Source organism: Melospiza melodia, chromosome 6, assembly GCF_035770615.1.
Source record: "Melospiza melodia melodia isolate bMelMel2 chromosome 6, bMelMel2.pri, whole genome shotgun sequence".
NCBI lineage: Eukaryota > Metazoa > Chordata > Aves > Passeriformes > Passerellidae > Melospiza > Melospiza melodia.
In genome coordinates, this window is record NC_086199.1 from 63,930,813 (window position 1) to 63,944,423 (window position 13,611).

The following is a 13,611-nucleotide window of genomic DNA, read 5'->3' on the forward strand; positions in this document are numbered from 1 at the left end:
CAACAACACTGACTGACTGAACCAGCAACTTGGTGGCCTAAATGTGACAAGTTAGATGCATCTTTTAAGAGACCAGTTGTGAACAAGACAACTCTGCTAATGAGATGCCAGAACAGACACTTAAAACACTGGTCTGCAACCCTGAATCACAGGTCTGCAATTCAGGCCCTGAGCATGTCAGATGAAAGCAGAGAAGCTACAACCACATTTAATCTATGACAAAAGGAAGGGTGATCTGGAATAATATTCCCAAACAGATAAAAAGTGTTTTTCCTTACAGCCACAATCAGCTGCCTACTTTTCTTAACCCCTCACTACTAGAATACTTTGGCAACCCAAAGTATTATCTCCCTAGAACTTCAGGGGATCCCGACCAGAACCAAAGCATCCAGTGAGACCCCCCCCTCTCCACACCAGAAAACTCCCCAGGTCTTCCTACACAGACTATTATGCCCCATATATGTCAGTTCTGTGGTCCAAAAATCTGCTGTGGATGAGAAGATCTTGGCAGAAATTATTTGAGAGCTTCAACATGTGAAGATGATGATAAATATTTGCAAAGCAGGTAAGTCATCCCTTGTCCCTTACATGCCATGAGAATTCCTTCTAAAACATGCATACAATGAGATTGTGTCAAGGCTAAATGACTACAGTGAGGAGGGGAGAGAAGGGGAGAAAAGTTATGTGAGAACTAGCTTCAGTTACTGGGACTCCTTCAGTGTCTCCTAAAATGACAGCAGAACACAGAGGAAAGGAAAATAAAGGGGAGCAGGGGACAGGATGCAAAGCTCCACATACTGTGTTTTGTATTGGCATTGGAGGAATAAATTTTGGTTTTGACACAGTTTGCAGTGCAAGCAGACAAAAATGGTAGGGAAGAGACAGATGCAAAACAGCTGGGATGTCCTCTCCTCTGGCATGAGACAGGGGATGGAACCGCATTGTCACCCCCTCTGCTCACCTCAACCCTTGCCAGCAAACCTCAGCCCAACTCTTCCCACACAGACTGGACACAGCCAGAAGGATCCTGTGGAGCCACAGAATTTGTGCCTCTCTGCTGCATGCTAGACCTCATCTGTACAAAACACATGACTTGGGAGCCTGTGCTTCCTTACTGTCACTTCCATCAAGCCCCTGCAACCAGCTTTGCTTTCCTCTCCTCTGTAAAAAGGTTTCATGCCTTCATAAAATGGATGTATTAGTCATGAGCCAAAACCAAAAAAGTTACTGGGGAGGGAAGCAATACTCAATGTACCACAGTCAATAAAAGACAGAAGGAAAGAAAAATATTAGCTGGAGAGTTCCAAGAAGGTTAGGGTTACAAAGAAGCAAAATATTGGCTCTGACACAGAAAAGGCTCTTCTGAATACTAATGTGTTCCACACAGCGACAGAGAAGCTATACTTACCTCAAAGGAGATTAAGTAATATATAGCAACACCTGAGGAAAGGGAGGAAAGTAGAAAAGAAAGGCAAGCAAGCATAAACACAAAGAGACTAAGGCACCTGAAGTCTTTTTCATATAGCTTCTTCTCCTGCACAGAGGAGATTTATATCTTTTCCTTGGAAACTCAACATTCAGGAAAGTGGACTTAGTATAACTCCATAATAATACCCTCTTTTCCAGGCCCCAGGAAACTATAATACTGATTTACTGGTCAAAGAAATAAATGTGCCTCAGAGTTCCATACAAGGTCTTTCTGAAGTTAATCCAGCTCTAAGATGGATAAGCAAAAGTGAAAAAATGCCACAGAAAGTATTTGTGTAGATAAAAGGAGCTTTCTAAAGGCCAGCGTTCCTGTCATGATGGAATAATTTTCATTCTCTAGATAAAGAGCTGGAGAATGAAAGTAGAGAAAGTTACAGCACACAACCAGCTCCCTGGGCACCAGGACGTGTTTGCCGGCTGGGAACTACACTTCAGTGAAAATGCCTGATCAGTTACATTTAAAACTGGACATATCTCATACAGGATTCATTTCAGCAAATGTTGACATCAACATCTGACACTACAGTCAATGGAGAGAAACAGTCACCTGCAGGACAAGATTCATCTGTTTCTAAAGCAGTTGGCTAAAGCAGGGTCAGATGAACTATGTTCTAAAATATCTCTTTCCCTTTCCTGCCTGGAAGGAGAGCCCGTATCAGTCAGTCAGGGGCAGACAGCTGGGCTATAGGCATCTGAAGCTAATGGTGGGCTCAAAGCATCAAAATCACTGCAGAGATGAGATTCAAGTACACACATGGAGTTTGCAGCAATTAATCCACTTCTCACTATGATGACTGGAAATCTTACTCTGGAGAATGCAAGTACAAGTCTCAGGCTTCTATGCAATCTGTGTTACCATTTAAAATGGATCAAGATGCAGTCCTTATAGTTGAAGACATAGCCTCTGAAATGCAAGGAAAATGCAAGCAACACTATTCCTGAGCCTACAGATTGATACAAATAGATCTTAGTGACGCTCACAAGCACTGTAGGAAAATTCACAAGACTGACAGTTTTGAATTATTATCCCTTAGATTCATGTCATCAGAGCTGTCCATCAGCTCCTAATCCTGGGTTTAAACGCAGATTTCAGGAGCAGAGGGGAAGATGATAAGCCCCAGATTTCTGCTAAAACAACCTTTTTCTAAAGTGAACCAGGCAAATGAGTCCTTAAATAGAACTTAATGATGTAGCCTGCAAATGTCCTAATATACAGCCTGGCAGAAGAGCTCATATAGCCCAAACTGACAAGCCCCTAATAAAAGCTGAACCCTAAGCTGTTCCCTTATCTCTCTCCTGACAGGTGCTGAATGGTCCCATAACACAGATGGGTGGGAGCAGGCTGCAAGAACAACCCACACAGCCCAGAGCTCCTCTCCCTGTTCAATTGCAAAGGATTCTCTGGGAACAGCACAGGCAGGACTGTGCCACCTTCACCAGGACACCAGCAGCCCACTGCTGGTCACTGTCTTTCTCCAGGGGCTACTCAGGGAAAGCAGCAGCCTGTGGGCAAGGATGTTTCCCAAGCTTCACACCTGGGAAACAATTACAGCTACTCTACACAGACTGAGTGCATTGTGTATGCACAAAGTACAGTTCTCACCTGAACTGTGTTCCCTCCACCTGGAAGGGCTGGGCACAGCCAGGATGAAGACTCTATTTAGGCAGGAGCATTTACTAACACAGTGACCAGTTATCCCACATGGGCTGAAGCCTTCTGATCAGGAACCATTTCTTGTCCTGCAGTCGCACAGTGCTTACACGGAAGGAGCTGCCACCCGGGACTTGTGAACACTGCTGTGATACAAACAAAATCAGCCTTATTCAGACCTAATTCCAAAACAGAGGCTGTTTGCCTGCCCACATTCTAGTTCAATACAGAGGGCTTGACTAACCTCTCAATTCAAAGCAAACTAGACACTGACTTTCTCCTCTGACAAAGGGAAAAACAAAAAAAAAATAACCCAACCCCAAAACATAGCTATGGAGAAGCTGCTTCAGGACTCAAACCCAATCCTTTATTAAAACTGAGAGATTACTTTTCCCAATGAAAGACAACCACTCCAGAAACATCTCCTCCATCACACGTGAGAAACTGTCCAACTTTAACCTCCATTTCAAATGCTAATTACTTGCCAGAATCCTAACCTGAATTCTTCCTAGCTTCCAAGAAGGAGGAAAAAAATAGACATGAGAGATCTTCATCTTTCCCTTTCTAAATTTACATGAATTATGTAATTGCAGTTTTAAAGGACTAGAGCAAGTGACTGAAAAAGTAATGCAGAATGAACTAACACCACTTGTGACAAAGCAGGAAAAGAATACTTTTTGAAGCGGAAGAACATTTTCTCCCTCCAGAAAAACATGAAAAGAGAAAGTAGAAGACATTATAATTGCATAAGTGAAAAATTATTCAATGACAATGGGATGTATGGCAAGTTATTTTAATTGCTGAGTTTATCATAGTCTTTAAATGATGTAAAAGATACCCAGAGAATAAGGATGGCAGTCATCTAAGAGAAGGTGTACCCAGTTAAAGACACCTTCTTAGAAGTTAAAGCTACTCTCTTAACATACATATCTGATAAATTATATACACATACTGGCAAAGTAATCTAGCAGGAGTGGCTCACAGGCATTTTCTAAAGGCAAAACCGTGTCATAGTGAAAGGATTTATTAATAATTATAAATGAAATAATGATTATCAAAGTTAAGTGCCTGAAAGTATTTTGCCAAAATCATTTAGCTCTGGACTAAAGCTCCAACAGACAAGGAAAGACCAATTAATTTTCTCATGGTAGAATTTCAGTTTGAATTCAGAATCTATTCTATCCATTGGGGTTTTGGGGTTTTTTTAAAAGGCATGTGGTATACACTCCATTGATTTTAGGACAAATGTATTTGTATTACTGCACCTTTAATCAAGACTTTAGAGGAAGGCACTGTGAAGCAGAAGAAAAACAGTCCTTATGCTGAGAGCAACACAATGGTTCCCCCATCAGAATATCACAGGAGCAAGATAAATATTTGTAGCCTCTCCAATAAGCAATATTACTGTACTCTGAATGTGAGAACAGTGATGTATGACAAAGAAGGAGCTCAGCCTGCCAGAAACTTTGTGTTTGTTGTTCCAAAAAGGTTAGAAGCCACTAATTTAGAGTATATTACAAGAGACCGCGTGGAACAAAAGCCAGATATTGGGAGAGCACAAAGAATGAAAAAGAAAATCACAGCCCCCCTGACCAGCATCCTAAGAAGGAATATTCCCGGCAGTGAGGGCTGTCTTGCTAGATCAGGTGGGTTTTGGGAGCAAAGCTAATCTCCACTAGCAGCCCTCTGCTACCATCCCTGTAAGCCCAGTGGCTAAGGTGTGAGAGAGTGTGTCTTTGGAAGGGTTTAGGAAGTCCAAGAGCTCAGCAGGGCCAGGCACAGTGTCACTGCCCCCAGTTTAAAGCAGACCCAGGGAGCAATTGTGCAGTTTGCTCACGGACAGGCAGCACGGCCAGGTAACAAACTCTGACGCTGTGCACAGCAGGCTGTGCCCTGCTCACAACCACATCCTGCTTTGCTTTGGTGTCAGCAGAAGGAAAACAGCACTACACCAAGCAGTGGGAGATATCCCTCAAATCTTCATGATATACAAAGCCTGAAGGAATGCACATTACAGAAAGATTTAGTTTTCTGGCATGAAATCAAACGTATAAACCCAAGATTATTCACAAAGATCAAGACAACCTTCAAAGAAGCCAGAAATCCAGGGGGAAGCAAAGTATTTCCAAGCAGTTCCACTTTTCTCACATAAGCCAGGGAATCTCAGAGAGAGGGTCATAAATAATGGACTTTATTTTCATTCTTTGCATATACTCTTGCTGATGCAGTGCCCAGTGTCATCTGGAGATGCAAGCTGATAGAGAGTCATTTTTGGATACTCAAACACACCTTTAAAGGGACTTTTTCTTGGAATAAGAGTGTTTGATTTCTGAAATACAAACTACTGTAATTTACTAATTGCTTTACATAGCCTACGAGTATTAGAGCACTTCTAAGCAAAATCAGATTTGTGATAACAAAAGTCTCTGTAAACTAACAAGGAAAGGCATTTCAGGATGCAGTGACTGAAGGCAGCATATTCAAATTAAGGTACATAGTTAAACAAAGTAACCAGCCATTGACAGAACTATCCTTATACAGAAAGAACAGAAAGAGTCACCATTACTTGAAGTCCTCAAAGCAAGACCAGAGGATTCTGCTCAAACACACACATATATATTTATATTTATATTATAATCAAGCCACAATTAATGGTTAGATGTTGAATCAGCATTAATGCAAGCAGCTCCCAGACATTTATTGTGAGTTGTTCTGCTGGTCACAGCAAAATTCAAAGACCATTTACTGAACTGAAATCAGGTGTATGGAAGTGCTGGTGAGACTAAGAGGCCTCTCTCAGGAAAGTTTGACTTAAGCTGACAAAACACAGCACAACAGAGGACAGGATCACTGCCTGCAAACACACTTGAGGAGAGGGAGCTGCAAGAAATGCAAAGAGACATTTAAACCATAGGATTATCGTGGTGCAGAAATGAGATAAACCAACCACAAACTCCTCTTGGCTGGAGGTCAGAGAAATCAGAGTATGAAGTAGCTGTGACCTGGAGCAGCTCCCCTGTGGGAAAAGTCAAAAAGGAGAAGAAAGCAGATAGAGAGAGAACCCAAGAGTCTACAGGAAGGGCTCCTGCCCCACATTGATCCCTCAAGGGCAGGAAGTCCTCCCTGGGACTCAGGCTTGGAAAATCAGGTTGTCTTTCTAGGTCTAAGCTTACACACAGAGTTCAGTAACTTGGTAACATGCTATCGCTGCATGAGAGGGGTTTGCATGTTTTGGGGTAGGTTTCCTGTGTATTTCTAAACCAGGAAAGTTTTTATTTATTTTCTTTAGACACAAAGACAACTTCTGTTTTTCATCAGCTCTCCTACAGTGTGGGAGAACACATAGCAGGAGTAAAACACTGCAAAAAGAGATCATTTAGGATCTAATCTTGAGTAACATGTGCAGTCAGACATGACAGCATGAGGAGCTCTACACCCCATCACCAGAGGTGAACTCTGGTTGGTGTTCAGATGTTTCACTGTCAAGATCGTTCAGCTCTTATCAACAGAGGGAGGGAGAACTAAAAGGTACTGAAGAATCAACATCAAAGTGCAAGAGATTCAGAGAGCAGCAACGCTCTGCACTGGCTCCTGGGTTATCATTCAGTCTCAAAGTATGAAGTATTTATTCTTCCTTCTACAAACCTCATCCACAGGCCCTGGATTCAGCCACCCTTACTGCAGCACACTGAAGTCAGTAATCATGGAAATTGCAGCCAGAGTCACATCTACCTAGTAAGGAAATTGCTGGAACTGCTCTTGCTCTCTCTGCTTCAGAAGCAGTTTACCACAAACCATCAAAACACAGGCACCAGGAGTCAGGAGAGCTGCATTACCCTCCTGACAGTTCACCCCAAGCAAAAGTCATAAGCTTTCCATAACCACTTCATTGTCTCCAATGCCTTCACTCACCCCCTCTGTATACAAAGCTTCCTGTCTTTGGAAAGTGTAAAGAGACTCTTCTGTGCTCAGAACTGTAATGTAAAAACAAAATCGTGTGTTAATGGTATTTAAACTGATTTAATGAAATGGTTTCAATTCCACCCTTCCTTCCTCCCAACTCCACCCTCTCCTTCGAGAGGGAAATTTGTTTTGGTTAATATGGAGGGAAAAAAAGCAAGTTAAAAATAGCCTACTTTTGCCTTAAAGCTATGAATAAACAGCCTGAAACAGGAATGCAGTTTATCTGCCCACCAAATTCCTACACTGTTTTCTTGTTCTGCTTTCCAAAACATTTTTTTAAGGATCAAACACAGAGACTTAGATCTGCAGAACCAGTGGTATCCCAGAACTGCCTGCTTCCATGCTAGTAAGATAAATGGTTTTGGAATGAGGAGGAATGGTAGGAAACTGAATTAACCAAAGATATAATCTAGGACAGTTAAGTGCTAGAATATTTGAGCAAATCTCCTGGCATCAGAGGAATCAATATGAAAAAAATTGAGAAAAATCCACCAAGAGAACAGAAAAGCCTTTCTCGTTTCCCTTTAACTGTGCAACAGACAAACTGCATTATCTCCTAAAAATCTACCTTGCCAGTAAAAGCACTCACACTGTTATCCCTATCTTAGACCCAAGTCACATCTGTCCCTGACAACAACAGCTGTCAACACTGAAAGAGCAGGGTGATCAGCCAGCCTTTTCACCCTGGGCTGGAAGCCAAAGCAAGGGTGGCTTATGTATTTGCAGTGCAAAACCAAACAAACTCTTTATGCTGTTCTCCATGCTATGCCATTAGCAAGCAAGCTGATCAGCTCCAGGGAGTATCCTTGCAATCTGAATATTTGAACCCAAACCTAATTTTCCCTTATTTCCCTTCCACTGTATCCCCAGTGAGCTCCAGGTACTGCCATGGGAGCCACGTGTGCTTTCCCAGCAATGCAGACAGAAGCCTCTTGGCAGAGTCGCCTTTCATTCCCAGTTTCCCATAGCATGAGGCATCAGAGCAGGCTGCCCTGGAGTGCCACAGCCACTGCTATGATACCTGATAGGAGTTACATCTCAGGAAAGGAAACCACCTCCCTCCTCTTCCAGCAGATGAGCTCTCTGGAAGGAGAAAGGAAATGTCTCACTTTCATCTCAGAGTTCAGAGGGAATGTTTTATAGCTGTCAATCCTATAAAGATCTTATTCATTCACAGACCAGAGACAGCAAATATTCTGAGGTAGGCTGTACAGCCATGAAAGAGCCAGGTTCTGAAAAGGACTTTGCCCAGTGACATCTGGAAAGCAAGGTGAAAGACTTTACTATGACCCTAAAGTAAATACTGAAAGCCAACATGCAACAGGCAGGCCAGAGGAGTTAAACAGATGAGGCTACACAAGGCAAAGTTACATGAGGGACATGGTAGCACCTGCTAGTGAAATCCCAGGTGAGGAGTGTGATCCCAAGCAAACATCTGGTGTCCCAGGTCCAAGCAAGCACTTTCACTCAGAGAGGCAAGACATCCTCAGTGATCAGAGTGGGACAATGCACGCTGGGATCTCACACATGCTCAGCAGCATCACAGCCATGATACACAACCATGCACTCCCCATCCACAGTGCTCATCTTCTCACCCTGACTGCAAAAAACACTTCAGGGATACTATTTAGGCTGTGCAGAAATATTAGAGAAAGACATCCTGGTTACACATTATGTTACTCCTTCAATCACTCTACTGAAGCATTCCCTGGATCTATGTTTACCCTCAGTTTCCACCCAAAGTCAACAGTGTCCTTTAAAAGACAGGAAACTGGCACAGAGACTGAATCATATTACTGAATTCTCAGAGGGGATCTGTAAGCAGATCATGGAGCTGAAACTGGACTTGCAGAGCTCTAAGGCAGCTACCAGACCATTCTCTTTCCAACAGACACATCTGCCAGCATTCACTTGTGCAGCTTGTTCAGGAAGTCTGATGGCTCAACAAAGGAACAATGAAGTGAGAGCAAAAAGTCCAGATTGCTGTGGGTTAAGAAAGAAAATGCATCCACAGGGCTACCAGTATCCACCGTGCATCCAGCATTGCACCAGGGGTGACCTGCTCTGCACAGAGCCCTGCTCAAGCAGCTACAACTGCAGAGTTCTGCCTTCTCAAGGATGCAGTAGCCAAATGTTGTAGGACACAAATGTCTTTGACATCACTCATCTTCAACCTCATCCCTCTGCTGTCAGCTAGTTTTAACTGGAGGTGGCTTCCCTGGTTTCAAGAGGGATTCAGCTCTGCCAAGGCACTGTAAAGAAGGAGAAGTAAATGGACACTGACTTAAGAGAAATAGAGAACAGGCGACACGTGCAGAAACAATCCTGGTTTTGATTAAAAGCAAAAAAAAAAAAAAAACACTTAAAGGAAACCAGCCAAGGGTGCTTCTTTGCACAAACACAAAGTCTCAGGCTCCTTTACAGCACTCAGCTCAGTGTATCTCAGACTGTGCATACAGCCACTGCCATCAATGACATCCCTTTAGAGCAACTCTCCTAAGAAAACACCCGCAATTGCTATAGATGATTTGTCAGGAATACAAACTGATATAAGCCAGAATGTCTTTGCCTCAGTCAGTAGATTCTGCCAGTTATCTATCCATGAACCAACAAACTGCTCCTTTGAGCAGTGCTCTCCTTCATCCAATACACCAGCACCAAGTATTTTGAACTTGGGCGCAGAGAAATGAGCAGAATTCAAAGAGTTAAGAAATCTTGGTTTTAATTATCAGGAAGAACAGTGGTAATGCAAGGTAAAACCATGGCCCTGATCAATATTCCTAATACAGAAAGCATGCATTTCAGGGCATGTCTGCAGCACTGGAAGCAGTCTTCCAGCTGAGCAGTTGTTTTTTCCTTCAACTCAGCCTCACTTTTAACTACTCTTGATTAAAGCGATTACTTTCACTCAATATTCAATTTCTGACAGGTAATATTCTCTACATATGTTGCAGGCTGGCTCCATCCTTACAGGCAAAACACAAGAGCTCCCTAGAAGCAAATTTTCTTATTTTGTAAGTCATGTATAATTTACACATCTGCAATATTGACACAGGCTAGAAGTACACATCATGCCAAAATCATTTGCTAAAAGCTTTCCACAGATTTGAGGGAATTTTCCTCTTAAGGCATTGTTCCTCTTGTTACTGCTATTAGCTCTCAGGAGAATCCATTACCTGAGTACAATTAATTCCTGTACACTCAGCTTCACAACTCGAAATCTAGACCATGTCAACATTCAATGCCATTTAACTGTACAAGTGTCTGACAGCCCCTTAAGCACTCAGGGGTTTCTTGTTCATTTAGTCCTCAAGTTTTCATCAAAACAAACACTTCCACATGCACAGATGTGCTCCCACTGTTGTAGTCTTGCAGATGGATTCCACACAGGAATTCAGAAGACAATTCAGCTCTTCCAACCTGGTAAATACTGTCAGACCTAGCTGAAAACTGGAGATGGCCTTGCAAGCCACTGCTATCATTGTTATGCAAAATACTGAAATCACCTGAGTCTGTTTTACTGAGTTATTAGCAGAAGAGAATTATTGACAAAAGGATCACAGACAAGTTATACATTACATGGACATTCACAGACAGCTGGCAGGATTAGGGAAGCATTTTCTTCATTTCCTTTAGGTGGAAACTGAAAGGGGGAATGAGGATTTTCAAGAGTTTTCATTCGATTTCCAAATGGCACTGAATTAGGTATCTCTCTTGCACTGCAGAGAAAATTCCATTATCTCATTTTAAGAGTATATCTAGGTACAGACTCAGGAGCACTCCAGCACTGAGTCACCCTCTATTTTCACCTGCCATGCCCATGACTAGATGTCACACAGGTATGATGTGTTTCTGGCACTCTGAACAAGTTTAATCATCTTTGCTCAAGTAATACTTTTTTTTCCCATTTTTTATTTAAATAAGCTTCTCTTTCTGAAGCTATTCTTGAGAACAAAATATTTTGTCCAATTCTCATCTTGGCTATTGGATGAATAATCAGAACACTCATCCAAAGCACATAGTCTTTGATCATTTCCCTCACAGGGTATGCAGCTGGCCAGAAGAATGTGCAACTATGAGCTTCAAGTATGAGGTTTGGGGGGATAAGAAGTGTATGCATTCTTTTGGCCTGGGATTCATAAATCAAAGCTTTTTGCAGTAGCAAGTGAACTGACAAAGTATAAATAGAGAAGCACATAATTATCACCAATTACAGCTAACAAATCCTCACTGGAAGAAACAGAGTGTGTGCACGAGAAACTCACAGTAACTGGGGGTTCTGCAGATGACACAGAAGATGCAATTGGAAGGAGCTCTTGATCTCCCACAGCAGTAACAGCTGTCCCCTTCAGTGATGCCACTGCAAGACACAAAACAACAGATTCATGAGTAAAACAGGCAGGTGGTCATCAGGAGTCACTTCAGGAACAAACTTTTCAATCCAATATTACTGTTATCCCCTTCACCTCACCTCCCTACTTGCCCACACACTCGCCAACCTCAGCGACAGTTGTTACTAAAATGAAACTTGGGTCACCAAATAAACATGAAGTTACTGGAGAAAATCTCTTCTTACACATTTTCAATACAGAATAATAAAAAAAAAAAAAACCAAAAAAAAAAAAAACATTAAAAAGAGCTGGTTTTATCATTGACTCCACTTACAAACTAGTAAGATTTGAGAGTGAACATGCAATGGCAAGAGACTAAGGCACATTGGGCATGCAGAGAAAAGTCCAGGTAAAGAGTGTCTACAGAACAGCAGGCTGTGACTTACAGTCCACCAGCAGCACAAGAAACAAGCTTTGTGGGTCCTAAGGAATAATGCACAGAAGGTATTCAGAAGAGAGTGTGGGTTTCTGTTTCCTAGACAGGGAAAAGGTCATGGCAAGGAAAAGTGGAATTGGTAAATATTTGTAAACCTTCAAGTTTCTGAGACTGACAAATGCCAAGGAAACAAGCTTAGTTTTGTGGAAGCAGTTTATGCAATAAATACCCACAAAAAAAAAGCATCTTCTGCTGGGAGTGGTAAAACTTCACCAAATGATGCTGCATAGGGAAAAGTGAGTATATGGCTATATTCAAATGCATAGAAACATTTAAATGCATAATCAGCCAATGCATAACAGGTTAGCTCTACCTACAAAAGCAGCAGTAAAGTCAGAGCCATAGCCAAAATCTTTTGAGAAGAATAATCCCTTCCTTTGCCATGGCAGCTTTATAGTTGATCATGAATTACACCATAGTTTTTTGCCACAAGATTTTTGGTAGTGTATATATTTCCTCATCTTTAAGTTTGGAACTGCAAAGAGATTCTATACTGAAGCACAGTGGAATTAATCACCATAAATTACATAGGGTTAAAAAAGCAACCTCTAAAAAAGAAGTGTTCCATCCTTGTTGACCACACACAGCTGAGACTGTGCTTTATCTACCCACCTGAAAGACATTAGGTCTGTAGATCAATTGTGCCTGGCTTGCCATAGTTTAACTCCTACCTTTTTTGCTGTTGTTTGTCTGGGTTTTTTAATCTTGTTATTTCAGGTGTTTAACGACACTAATTTCCAGATGGTCTAGAAATCTAACACACCAGCAAGCAGGCTACATCCCTGTTACATGCAGGAGTGTCACTGTCTGATATTTTACTGTTAAATAAATCAAGCTGGCCGGGAAGAGACATCAGCAATACATTCACTAAGCATTTGTGAATGCATTTTATTTTGATTTTTCTAAAACAAAGAACTATGGAAGTTTCAAGTGTTTCTTGAGAAGAATGAGCAGCCTGATGAATTTTTGATTTTTTTTTTTTCCCTAAACTTGACAAATACCAGGAGCAACATCACCTTTTAAGGCAAAAGGCATCTGAAAGCAAAATCCTGCTTTTAAGCCAGAGTGACTCATAACAGCAAAAATTCTTCCTATAAAAACAAACTCAATCATGAAGTAAGAACAAGCTAGAATCTCTACTAATAACAATTCAAAGAAATAATTTTTTCTCCATGACTTTTGTGGACTGATATTGGCTGGTTCAGGCAGGTGCTCTTGGCAGCTGAAAAAAGAAAACAAGTTAGACACACCACTGGCCTGACCCAGCCTTTATCATTCATTTTCATCCCTAGAGAGTGCAGTAAACACAAGCACAGATGCACAGGAACCCACTGCACGCCTTATCTTTTCTATAGGAATGCAGGAGGATGTCTGTATCCACACTGCAGTCACACGTGCTTTCAACAGAGCTAAGGAGCAGCTCAAGAGATAAGGCAGAGAAGATGCAGGAGCATGCACACAACACTGCCTGCAGCAAGCCTGGCTAGTTGTGCACAGCCTGATGCTTAATGTTTTAGCTCTCAGATTTTCCAGATTCTGTACTGCATTACTGTGTAACTCTGAACTTTATATGAAGTGTTAGCAAGTTCTCCTCACAGTTTAGTCAGACAATCCTTTTGCAGCCCGAGAGCCAAGGACACCATTGCAGCTTCAGGCCCCAAAAGCATAAACAACAGCAAACT

General features: G+C 41.9%; 1 protein-coding gene across 1 annotated transcript in view; it reads right to left on the bottom strand.

The window, feature by feature from the left end:
* Positions 1-13,611, bottom strand: part of TSPAN4 (tetraspanin 4) — a 412,600-nt gene that overhangs the window by 332,825 nt on the left and 66,164 nt on the right. The window contains exon 2 of the mRNA XM_063158701.1: positions 11,368-11,462. The gene's annotated coding sequence lies outside the window, so the exon portion shown is untranslated. The remainder of the gene's footprint in view (positions 1-11,367; positions 11,463-13,611) is intronic.